Source organism: Oncorhynchus nerka, linkage group LG20 (assembly GCF_034236695.1).
Source record: "Oncorhynchus nerka isolate Pitt River linkage group LG20, Oner_Uvic_2.0, whole genome shotgun sequence".
NCBI classification, from domain to species: Eukaryota; Metazoa; Chordata; class Actinopteri; order Salmoniformes; family Salmonidae; genus Oncorhynchus; species Oncorhynchus nerka.
The window spans coordinates 85,717,312-85,728,731 of record NC_088415.1 but is presented as its reverse complement, the minus strand read 5'-3'; the positions used below and the strand labels follow the sequence as shown (position 1 = coordinate 85,728,731).

Sequence of the window (11,420 nt, the reverse complement as noted above, 5' to 3'; positions counted from 1 at the left end):
ACTCCAGGGCGAACTCCTGGGCGCTCCTTGTCTCCTGCCTCAGATGGAAGAGGCGCTCTCCCACCGCTCTAGCCTCGGGCGGGTGAACTCCTCAAACTGGTCCAACGCTGCATCTCCCTCTCGCTCCACGGCGTTGGCCCTCTACAGGGCTTTCCCGGTGAGGCACGAGACGAGGGCGGACACCCTCTCACGGCCCGAAGGAGCCGGGTGGACGGTTGCCAGATATAAGTCCAGTTGTAATAGGAATCCCTGGCAGTCCCATCATATTCCTGTGGAAGAGAGAGAAGAATCCCACTGGGACCAGGAGAAGGAGGGGCGCGTAATGGAGACCCCGGTTATATATACAGTGGGGCAAAAAAGTATTTAGTCAGCCACCAATTGTGCAAGTTCTCCCACTTAAAAATATGAGAGAGGCCTGTAAGTTTCATCATAGGTACACTTCAACTATGACAGACAAAATGAGGAAAAAAATCCAGAAAATCACACAATCATTTGGTCACCTACAAACAAGCAAGATTTCTGGCTCTCACAGACCTTCTTTAAGAGGCTCCTCTGTCCTCCACTCATTACCTGTATTAATGGAACCTGTTTGAACTTGTTATCAGTATAAAAGACACCTGTCCACAACCTCAAACAGTCACACTCCAAACTCCACTATGGCCAAGACCAAAGAGCTGTCAAAGGACACCAGAAACAAAATTGTAGACCTGCATCAGGCTGGGAAGACTGAATCTGCAATAGGTAAGCAGCTTGGTTTGAATAAATCAACTGTGGGAGCAATTATTAGGAAATGGAAGACATACAAGACCACTGATAATCTCCCTCGATCTGGGGCTCCACGCAAGATCTCACCCCGTGGGGTCAACATTTTCACAAGAACGGTGAGTAAAAATCCCAGAACCACACGGGGGGACCTAGTGAATTACCTGCAGAGAGCTGGGACCAAAGTAACAAAGCCTACCATCAGTAACACACTACGCCGCCAGGGACTCAAATCCTGCAGTGCCAGACGTGTCCCCCTGCTTAAGCAAGTACATGTCCAGGCCTGTCTGAAGTTTGCTAGAGAGCATTTGGATGATCCAGAAGAAGATTGGGAGAATGTCATATGGTCAGATGAAACCAAAATAGAACTTTTTGGTAAAAACTCAACTCTTTGTGTTTGGAGGACAAAGAATGCTGAGTTGCATCCAAAGAACACCATACCTACTGTGAAGCATGGGGGTGGAAACATCATTCTTTGGGGCTGTTTTTCTGCAAAGGGACCAGGACAACTGATCCCTGTAAAGGAAAGAATGAATGGGGCCATGTATCGTGAGATTTTGAGTGAAAACCTCCTTCCATCAGCAAGGGCATTGAAGATGAAACGTGGCTGGGTCTTTCAGCATGACAATGATCCCAAACACACCGCCCGGGCAACGAAGGAGTGAAGCATTTCAAGGTCCTGGAGTGGCCTAACCAGTCTCCAGATCTCAACCCCATAGAAAATCTTTGGAGGGAGTTGAAAGTCTGTGTTGCCCAGCAACAGCCCCAAAACATCACTGCTCTAGAGGAGATCTGCATGGAGGAATGGGCCAAAATACCAGCAACAGTGTGTGAAAACCTTGTGAAGACTTACAGAAAACGTTTGACCTCTGTCATTGCCAACAAAGGGTATATAACAAAGTATTGAGATACACTTTTGTTATTGGCCAAATACTTATTTTCCGCCATAATTTGCACTTGAATTCTTTAAAAATCCTACAATGTGATTTTCTGGATTTTTTCCCCCTCATTTTTTCTGTCATAGTTGAAGTGTACCTATGATGAAAATTACAGGCCTCTCTCATCTTTTTAAGTGGGAGAACTTGCACAATTGGTGGCTGACTTAATGCTTTTTTTGCCCCACTGTATATATATATATACCTTGTCAGCTCGAATCCCCGAGCTGACAAGGTAAACATTTGTCATTTTGCCCCTGAACAAGGCAGTTAACCCACTGTTCCCCATTAGGCCGTCATTGTAAATAAAAATGTGTTCTTAACTGACTTGCCTGGTTAAATAAAATAACAAATTCTTATTTACAACAGCGGCCTACACTGGCCAAACCCGGACGATGTGCCTATGGGACTCCCAATCACGTCCGGTTGTGATACAGCCTGGATTGTAAACTGGTTACCAACGTAATTAGAGCAAAAAAATACATGTTTTGTCATACCTGTGGTATACGGTCTGATATACCATGGCTTTCAGCCAATCAGCATTTAGGGCTCGAACCACCCAGTTTATAATTAAGCAATAAGGTCTGAGGAGGTGTCGTATATGGCCATTATACCATGGTAAGGTCCGAGGAGGTGTCGTATATGGCCATTATACCATGGTATATTGGCCATATATCACAAACCCCTGAGGTGCCTAATTGCTATTATAAACGTAATTAGAGACGGTTTGTCATACCCGTGGTCTGATATACCACGGCTGTCAGCCAATCAGCATTCAGGGCTCGAACCACCCAGTTTATAATTGTGTGTATAGTACAGTGTGTCTGCTAACGGACCAATCTGTGTGCACAGAGTTTCTAAACCCAGATGCGCAACTTCACGAAACTTCCGGGATCCCGTGCGAAACGGACCAGGCCAGGTTTTGACAAGTCAATGGGAGAACAATTATTCCTTATTTGTTCATTTTCTTGAAATCTAGAGGCACGGCCTAGATTCGAACCAATGTCTTATGTTGTGGAACACGTTATTACTCCAACCTCGTGAAAGTGACAAACTGACAAGGTTTTCAATTTAATATCGAAGGAGTGCCTTTTTGCACATGCGCAGGTCGGCGCCAGACGACTGTTAGACCCGATGACGTATTTATAAGCATGAGCTTAGCAAGCCAAAGTCGCCATGACATCGCCTAGAAGTGTGATCGGGGATTTCTATTGGAGAAGCAGTTTTAGTCTACCTTCATACTGTACTTTATTTGGTAAAGCTAAGGCATCAGGGTACAGAAGCGATAGGACAAAGCAGATGATTACTGGAGTGCCGGGATTGGCTCTGCTCAGGTGTGACATCAGCAAGCTTCCGACTCCCTCCTCCCTTGCGCGCTCTCTCTCTCTCTCCCTCTCTCTCTCTATTCAACGGGCTGTATTGGCATGGAAAACATATGTTTACATTGCCAAAGCAAGTCTGCCTCTCGCTCTCAGTTTTTTTCTCCTTTACCTTTCCTCCTCAGCATCCACTTCTGATGCCGTGTGTCTGTGCTGTTGGGGCGACCGGAGCCTAACGCGCAGGGCCCTTCACCCGATTCGCTGCACCTTCCCTGGGTCTCTGTCTCTTCCACTTCCCCCTGCCTGTCAGCCTGCTTGGATACCTCCCCCACCCCCCGTAGGGAGAAACGACAGTCTGCTTCACTGGGGAGCCGTTCGGGAATTAGCAATGCCCAATCCCGGCATCCTTTAGCCACTTGGAATATCTCGGATTTCTACATCCGTCCGTCTGTCTCGCTATCCATCTGTCGCCGGTCTCCCTCCATCCGTGGCGGGGGACAGAGGAATGAACATCAGCAACTATGATACAAGGTAATTATTTGTACCCCCACCCCATCCCCTCCTCCTATCCTCCTTTCTATCCTCTACATCCTCCCTCTCTTCTCCTACCCTCATGTCCTTCTGAAAGGCAGTATGTTGGGTGCTAGTGCTTGGTAATACGCTTTTGTGGGTATCAAGGCGGTATGTTGGGTGCTAGTGCTTTATAATAGGCTATCTGGCACATCTGTGTGTTTGTTGCTTAGGCTAGCATGTGGGGTGGTTATCATGTGTGTGTGTGTGTGGGGGGGGGGGGGGGGGGGGTATTTGTAAGGGGAGGATAGATGTTCACTTCACAGCTGTCCGTCTTGGCAGGGTTTCTTTTGTGTGTGTGTGTGTGTGTGTGTGTGTGTTGTGTGTCTGGTGATGGTTGTGTGTCTGGTGATGGTTGTGTGTCTGGTGATGGTTGTGTGTGTACTCAATAGTCGTGTCTCAAGGTTATGCCCATTGTTGTGTCTCAATACTAAATGTTCTGGAATTCGGTGAGCTCTAGTGTTTTCTGTTCTATTCTAATGTGTTGGCTGAAATAATGCATTCTGTGAGCTCTAGTGTTTTCTGTTCTATTCTAATGTGTTGGCTGAAATAATGCATTCTGTGAGCTCTAGTGTTTTCTGTTCTATTCTAATGTGTTGGCTGAAATAATGCATTCGGTGAGCTCTAGTGTTTTCTGTTCTATTCTAATGTGTTGGCTGAAATAATGCATTCTGTGAGCTCTAGTGTTTTCTGTTCTATTCTAATGTGTTGGCTGAAATAATGCATTCTGTGAGCTCTAGTGTTTTCTGTTCTATTCTAATGTGTTGGCTGAAATAATGCATTCGGTGAGCTCTAGTGTTTTCTGTTCTATTCTAATGTGTTGGCTGAAATAATGCATTCTGTGAGCTCTAGTGTTTTCTGTTCTATTCTAATGTGTTGGCTGAAATAATGCATTCTGTGAGCTCTAGTGTTTTCTGTTCTATTCTAATGTGTTGGCTGAAATAATGCATTCTGTGAGCTCTAGTGTTTTCTGTTCTATTCTAATGTGTTGGCTGAAATAACGCATTCTGTGAGCTCTAGTGTTTTCTGTTCTAGTCTAATGTGTTGGCTGAAATAATGCATTCTGTGAGCTCTAGTGTTTTCTGTTCTATTCTAATGTGTTGGCTGAAATAACGCATTCTGTGAGCTCTAGTGTATTCTGTTCTATTCTAATGTGTTGGCTGAAATAATGCATTCTGTGAGCTCTAGTGTTTTCTGTTCTATTCTAATGTGTTGGCTGAAATAATGCATTCTGTGAGCTCTAGTGTTTTCTGTTCTATTCTAATGTGTTGGCTGAAATAACGCATTCTGTGAGCTCTAGTGTATTCTGTTCTATTCTAATGTGTTGGCTGAAATAATGCATTCTGTGAGCTCTAGTGTTTTCTGTTCTATTCTAATGTGTTGGCTGAAATAATGCATTCTGTGAGCTCTAGTGTTTTCTGTTCTATTCTAATGTGTTGGCTGAAATAACGCATTCTGTGAGCTCTAGTGTATTCTGTTCTATTCTAATGTGTTGGCTGAAATAATGCATTCTGTGAGCTCTAGTGTTTTCTGTTCTATTCTAATCTGTTGGCTGAAATAATGCCAGCTCATTTCAGAATGTGTGAATCAGTTACCCATTCACCGATGATCCTACCCATCATATCAAGAGGACATTATCAAACCATTTTTATTTATTAATTTATTCTCCCGAAATTCATGGTATTGAATTGGTAGTTACAGTCTTGTCTCATCGCTGCAACTCCAGTACGGACTCGGGAGAGCCGCACTGCTTCTTGACACAATGCCCTCTTAACCCAGAAGCCAGCCACACCAATGGCTTCCGGGTTAAAAAACAACGTACACCTGGCGACCGTGTCAGCATGCACTGCGCCCGGCCCGCCACAGGAGTCACCAGAGCGTGATGGGACAAGGACATCCCTGCTGGCCAAACCCTCCCCTTACCCGGACGACGCTGGGTCAATTGTGCACTGCCCCATGGGTTTCCCGGTTGCGGCCGGCTGCTACAGAGCCTGGACTCAAACCAGGATCTCTAGTGTTCACAGCTAGCAACTGCGATGCAGTGCCTTAGACCACTGCACCACTTGGGAGGCCCCTAAACCATTTTAATTCGTGTTTTCATTGTGACATTTCTCCATTTGTTAAATTTCTATAACCCAAGCCATCATGGTAATGATAATAAATCATAGATATTGAACAATAGAGTTTCATTCATTTACCATCAACTAATGCTAATACATCCCTTTCAGATCAGACATAATGTCAACATGGTAGGCATTGCTAACAAAACACATACATGGTCTAACATGACTTACGTGCAGGTTGCTTAGGCCTGCTGAATGAATGGCCAAGGAGTGTAAAAGGATTAATTGACAAAGATTATTTGTGAAGCATACCATCGATAACATGACGTGTCAGTGACGACTGAACCATTTGTAGACTTGCATGTCAAGCTGGCAGCTCCTAGGCTCTAATACAATTGAGATTTGAGGCTTTCTCGCCATTCATCAATGAGAGCTATGGTAGTAAGCCTCAGTGCCCATGTGCAAGGTGCAGGTCTTAGGTAACAGATCGGCACAATGGACAGAAATAGAGATGGCTGTGAGATACTACCCCTAGTAGACAGAGGAAGGTCTCATGGCTGTGAGATACTACCCCTAATAGACAGAGGGAGGGGCTCATGGCTGTGAGATACTACCCCTAGTAGACAGAGGGAGGTCTCATGGCTGTGAGATACTACCCCTAGTAGACAGAGGATGGGCTCATGGCTGTGAGATACTACCCCTAGTAGACAGAGGGAGGTCTCATGGCTGTGAGATACTACCCCTAGTAGACAGAGGGAGGGCTCATGGCTGTGAGATACTACCCCTAATAGACAGAGGGAGGGCTCATGGCTGTGAGATACTACCCCTAGTAGACAGAGGAAGGGCTCATGGCTGTGAGATACTACCCCTAGTAGACAGAGGAAGGGCTCATGGCTGTGAGATACTACCCCTAGTAGACAGAGGGAGGGCTCATGGCTGTGAGATACTACCCCTAGTAGACAGAGGAAGGGCTCATGGCTGTGAGATACTACCCCTAGTAGACAGAGGAAGGGCTCATGGCTGTGAGATACTACCCCTAGTAGACAGAGGGAGGGCTCATGGCTGTGAGATACTACCCCTAGTAGACAGAGGAAGGGCTCATGGCTGTGAGATACTACCCCTAATAGACAGAGGGAGGGGCTCATGGCTGTGAGATACTACCCCTAATAGACAGAGGGAGGGGCTCATGGCTGTGAGATACTACCCCTAGTAGACAGAGGGAGGGCTCATGGCTGTGAGATACTACCCCTAATAGACAGAGGGAGGGGCTCATGGCTGTGAGATACTACCCCTAGTAGACAGAGGGAGGGCTCATGGCTGTGAGATACTACCCCTAGTAGACAGATGGAGGGGCTCATGGCTGTGAGATACTACCCCTAATAGACAGAGGGAGGGCTCATGGCTGTGAGATACTACCCCTAGTAGACAGAGGAAGGGCTCATGGCTGTGAGATACTACCCCTAGTAGACAGAGGAAGGGCTCATGGCTGTGAGATACTACCCCTAGTAGACAGAGGGAGGGCTCATGGCTGTGAGATACTACCCCTAATAGACAGAGGGAGGGGCTCATGGCTGTGAGATACTACCCCTAGTAGACAGAGGGAGGGCTCATGGCTGTGAGATACTACCCCTAGTAGACAGAGGAAGGGCTCATGGCTGTGAGATACTACCCCTAGTAGACAGATGGAGGGGCTCATGGCTGTGAGATACTACCCCTAGTAGACAGAGGGAGGGGCGCATGGCTGTGAGATACTACCCCTAATAGACAGAGGAAGGGCTCATGGCTGTGAGATACTACCCCTAGTAGACAGAGGATGGGCTCATGGCTGTGAGATACTACCCCTAGTAGACAGAGGGAGGGGCTCATGGCTGTGAGATACTACCCCTAATAGACAGAGGGAGGGCTCATGGCTGTGAGATACTACCCCTAGTAGACAGAGGGAGGGCTCATGGCTGTGAGATACTACCCCTAGTAGACAGAGGAAGGGCTCATGGCTGTGAGATACTACCCCTAGTAGACAGAGGAAGGGCTCATGGCTGTGAGATACTACCCCTAGTAGACAGAGGGAGGGCTCATGGCTGTGAGATACTACCCCTAGTAGACAGAGGGAGGGGCTCATGGCTGTGAGATACTACCCCTAATAGACAGAGGGAGGGCTCATGGCTGTGAGATACTACCCCTAGTAGACAGAGGGAAGGGCTCATGGCTGTGAGATACTACCCCTAGTAGACAGAGGGAGGGGCTCATGGTTGTGAGATACTACCCCTAGTAGACAGAGGGAGGGGCTCATGGCTGTGAGATACTACCCCTAGTAGACAGAGGATGGGCTCATGGCTGTGAGATACTACCCCTAGTAGACAGAGGAGGGGCTCATGGCTGTGAGATACTACCCCTAGTAGACAGAGGGAGGGGCTCATGGCTGTGAGATACTACCCCTAATAGACAGAGGGAGGGCTCATGGCTGTGAGATACTACCCCTAGTAGACAGAGAGAGGGGCTCATGGCTGTGAGATACTACCCCTAATAGACAGAGGGAGGGCTCATGGCTGTGAGATACTACCCCTAGTAGACAGAGAGAGGGGCTCATGGCTGTGAGATACTACCCCTAGTAGACAGAGGGAGGGCTCATGGCTGTGAGATACTACCCCTAGTAGACAGAGAGAGGGGCTCATGGCTGTGAGATACTACCCCTAGTAGACAGAGGGAGGTCTCATGGCTGTGAGATACTACCCCTAGTAGACAGAGGGAGGGGCTCATGGCTGTGAGATACTACCCCTAGTAGACAGAGGGAGGGGCTCATGGCTGTGAGATACTACCCCTAGTAGACAGAGGAAGGGCTCATGGCTGTGAGATACTACCCCTAGTAGACAGAGGGAGGGCTCATGGCTGTGAGATACTACCCCTAGTAGACAGAGGGAGGGGCTCATGGCTGTGAGATACTACCCCTAATAGACAGAGGGAGGGCTCATGGCTGTGACATACTAACCCTAGTAGACAGAGGGAAGGGCTCATGGCTGTGAGATACTACCCCTAGTAGACAGAGGGAGGGGCTCATGGTTGTGAGATACTACCCCTAGTAGACAGAGGGAGGGGCTCATGGCTGTGAGATACTACCCCTAGTAGACAGAGGATGGGCTCATGGCTGTGAGATACTACCCCTAGTAGACAGAGGAGGGGCTCATGGCTGTGAGATACTACCCCTAGTAGACAGAGGGAGGGGCTCATGGCTGTGAGATACTACCCCTAGTAGACAGAGGGAGGGCTCATGGCTGTGAGATACTACCCCTAGTAGACAGAGGGAGGGCTCATGGCTGTGAGATACTACCCCTAGTAGACAGAGGAAGGGCTCATGGCTGTGAGATACTACCCCTAGTAGACAGAGGATGGGCTCATGGCTGTGAGATACTACCCCTAGTAGACAGAGGGAGGGTTCATGGCTGTGAGATACTACCCCTAGTAGACAGAGGAAGGGCTCATGGCTGTGAGATACTACCCCTAGTAGACAGAGAGAGGGGCTCATGGCTGTGAGATACTACCCCTAGTAGACAGAGGAGGGGCTCATGGCTGTGAGATACTACCCCTAGTAGACAGAGGGAGGGGCTCATGGCTGTGAGATACTACCCCTAGTAGACAGAGGGAGGGCTCATGGCTGTGAGATACTACCCCTAATAGACAGAGGGAGGGGCTCATGGCTGTGAGATACTACCCCTAGTAGACAGAGGATGGGCTCATGGCTGTGAGATACTACCCCTAGTAGACAGAGGAGGGCTCATGGCTGTGAGATACTACCCCTAATAGACAGAGGGAGGGCTCATGGCTGTGAGATACTACCCTAGTAGACAGAGGGAGGGCTCATGGCTGTGAGATACTACCCCTAATAGACAGAGGGAGGGGCTCATGGCTGTGAGATACTACCCCTAGTAGACAGAGGAAGGGCTCATGGCTGTGAGATACTACCCCTAATAGACAGAGGGAGGGCTCATGGCTGTGAGATACTACCCCTAATAGACAGAGGGAGGGCTCATGGCTGTGAGATACTACCCCTAGTAGACAGAGAGAGGGGCTCATGGCTGTGAGATACTACCCCTAGTAGACAGAGTTAGGGCTCATGGCTGTGAGATACTACCCCTAGTAGACAGAGAGAGGGGCTCATGGCTGTGAGATACTACCCCTAGTAGACAGAGGGAGGTCTCATGGCTGTGAGATACTACCCCTAGTAGACAGAGGGAGGGCTCATGGCTGTGAGATACTACCCCTAGTAGACAGAGGGAGGGCTCATGGCTGTGAGATACTACCCCTAATAGACAGAGGGAGGGCTCATGGCTGTGAGATACTACCCCTAGTAGACAGAGGGAGGGCTCATGGCTGTGAGATACTACCCCTAGTAGACAGAGGGAGGGCTCATGGCTGTGAGATACTACCCCTAGTAGACAGAGGGAGGGCTCATGGCTGTGAGATACTACCCCTAGTAGACAGAGGGAGGGCTCATGGCTGTGAGATACTACCCCTAGTAGACAGAGGAGGGGCTCATGGCTGTGAGATACTACCCTAGTAGACAGAGGGAGGGCTCATGGCTGTGAGATACTACCCCTAGTAGACAGAGGAGGGCTCATGGCTGTGAGATACTACCCCTAGTAGACAGAGGAGGGGCTCATGGCTGTGAGATACTACCCTAGTAGACAGAGGAAGGGCTCATGGCTGTGAGATACTACCCCTAGTAGACAGAGGAGGGCTCATGGCTGTGAGATACTACCCCTAGTAGACAGAGGGAGGGCTCATGGCTGTGAGATACTACCCCTAGTAGACAGAGGAGGGCTCATGGCTGTGAGATACTACCCCTAGTAGACAGAGGAGGGGCTCATGGCTGTGAGATACTACCCCTAGTAGACAGAGGAAGGGCTCATGGCTGTGAGATACTACCCCTAGTAGACAGAGGAGGGCTCATGGCTGTGAGATACTACCCCTAGTAGACAGAGGGAGGGCTCATGGCTGTGAGATACTACCCCTAGTAGACAGAGGGAGGGGCTCATGGCTGTGAGATACTACCCCTAGTAGACAGAGGAGGGCTCATGGCTGTGAGATACTACCCCTAATAGACAGAGGGAGGGCTCATGGCTGTGAGATACTACCCCTAGTAGACAGAGGGAGGGCTCATGGCTGTGAGATACTACCCCTAATAGACAGAAGGAGGGCTCATGGCTGTGAGATACTACCCCTAGTAGACAGAGGGAGGGCTCATGGCTGTGAGATACTACCCCTAGTAGACAGAGGGAGGGGCTCATGGCTGTGAGATACTACCCCTAGTAGACAGAGGAGGGCTCATGGCTGTGAGATACTACCCCTAGTAGACAGAGGGAGGGCTCATGGCTGTGAGATACTACCCCTAGTAGACAGAGGGAGGGCTCATGGCTGTGAGATACTACCCCTAGTAGACAGAGGAGGGCTCATGGCTGTGAGATACTACCCCTAGTAGACAGAGGGAGGGCTCATGGCTGTGAGATACTACCCCTAGTAGACAGAGGGAGGGCTCATGGCTGTGAGATACTACCCCTAGTAGACAGAGGAGGGCTCATGGCTGTGAGATACTACCCCTAGTAGACAGAGGAGGGCTCATGGCTGTGAGATACTACCCCTAGTAGACAGAGGAGGGCTCATGGCTGTGAGATACTACCCCTAGTAGACAGAGGGGAGAGGGCTCATGGCTGTGAGATACTACCCCTAGTAGACAGAGGGAGGGCTCATGGCTGTGAGATACTACCCCTAGTAGACAG

General features: G+C 48.9%; 1 pseudogene; it reads left to right on the top strand.

Moving 5' to 3' along the window:
• Nucleotides 1-2,125: 2,125 nt before the first annotated feature.
• The window catches only part of LOC115117255 (SH3-containing GRB2-like protein 3-interacting protein 1), an 83,154-nt pseudogene continuing 73,859 nt past the window's right edge, over nt 2,126-11,420 (top strand).